At 37.4% G+C, this 1461-nt stretch overlaps 1 non-coding gene across 1 annotated transcript in view; it reads left to right on the plus strand.

Annotated features, from left to right (window-relative positions):
• The window catches only part of LOC106011496, a 2186-nt gene extending 841 nt beyond the window's left edge, over positions 1-1345 (plus strand). Inside the window, exon 2 of the transcript XR_004858448.1 lies at positions 1030-1345. This is a non-coding gene — a transcript (uncharacterized LOC106011496). The remainder of the gene's footprint in view (positions 1-1029) is intronic.
• The last annotated feature ends 116 nt before the right edge of the window (positions 1346-1461 follow it).

The raw sequence follows: 1461 nt of genomic DNA on the forward strand, positions 1-1461 counted from the left end.
TAGGGAGGGTGAAGAGTATGGATTGGGTTGGGGGGGAGGGAGGGCGGGTGGTGTTACCAGCCTTTTCCGCATCTTATTCTCCGAAACACTCTCGTTTTTTTCAGCGGTATACTTTTCTGACTTATTTCTGCCTTTGACTTCATTTTCTTCTAGATATCTAAGTATACTATCTTGACAAAGGGTGTGCGGATAAATGATGTCGCTTTTCTCCGCGCGCAAACACAGCAGCATGTCCATGTGTAGACAATAGGCGATTGAAGACAAAGGACAGAATGGTAAACATCGATAAAGATAAAAGAAGATACAAATAGATGAACGAGTTTTCGAATGAATGAAAATAAAGGACTGAAAAGGTTTACAAACGTATAACTGAACATATGAAAACAGAGATATTGGAAGAAAATCAGAAGACAAATGTACAGAAAATGTGAAAAAAGTACTTCTTTGAAAAGGAGCGGCGGTTTTAAGTGGTTTTCTTTGCATCCTACTGGACACTGAATAGATACGCACTCAAAAGGTAGGGGTCTGAGAGGTATCTTCCTGGAAGTGTCATCCTAAACCTGCCTTTAAAGTGAAAGAAAGAAAAGGAGTGAGGTAAGAAATAATAATAAGAGTAAGAAAGCAATCTGGTGTGTGTAAGAAAGAAAAAGGAACACAGTCTTTAAAGGAGAACAAAACAAAACAAAGAGGGGGTAGAACGGTTGAGTAAAAATACCAATACATTGAAAGGATAAGAAAATGATAAAAGAAGCGAAACAAACCTACGAAACTATGGAAGTGGGGGCAGGAGACAGAGGAGTATGTGAGAAAGAATAAAGATGAAAAGAAAGTAAACAAAGAAAGACAGGAAACTTCCTCCTATTCTCCTTGCAGGTATCCGAGACCATACTGATACTGAATGAGCTAAACTTACGCTATACATACAGTAACTTCCCGTACTACTGTCTTGTCACTCGACATCAGATACTTTAAAAAATAAACATAAAGAAGATGCTAAACTTGTCATATGATCTTTTTCTTCCCTTTCAGGCATTGTTTGCTGGGGAGGATGTGCCGGGGAGAAAAAACCAGAAGTGTACTCTTCCGTCAACATGCTACTTCCTTGGATTAAATTGACGATTAGAGACATAGCCTAACTTTTTACCTCTGTATATAGTAGCTATGAATAAAACCGTCTTTTTCCAGAGCCTCAACCAAGGTCATTTATTTGTAACAGATATGTAGCCAACCATAGCAATTGAATACCAACTTCTGTTCTTGACGTGTGGACTTGAATTGATCGCCCTGAAGGTATTATACCTTCTACAACTCTGCTGTCAGATGGTAAAATAAATAAAGAAAAAGTAAAAAAAAACCACGATGCTTTTCTATTCTTTTCATATTTTTACTCATGTCTTTTTCACTAACTTGTGTGTTACTCTTACATTATTTCCTTTAAATAATTACACACACACACACTCA

The sequence above is a fragment of the Aplysia californica genome, unplaced genomic scaffold, assembly GCF_000002075.1.
Source record: "Aplysia californica isolate F4 #8 unplaced genomic scaffold, AplCal3.0 scaffold00131, whole genome shotgun sequence".
Taxonomy (NCBI): Eukaryota; Metazoa; Mollusca; class Gastropoda; order Aplysiida; family Aplysiidae; genus Aplysia; species Aplysia californica.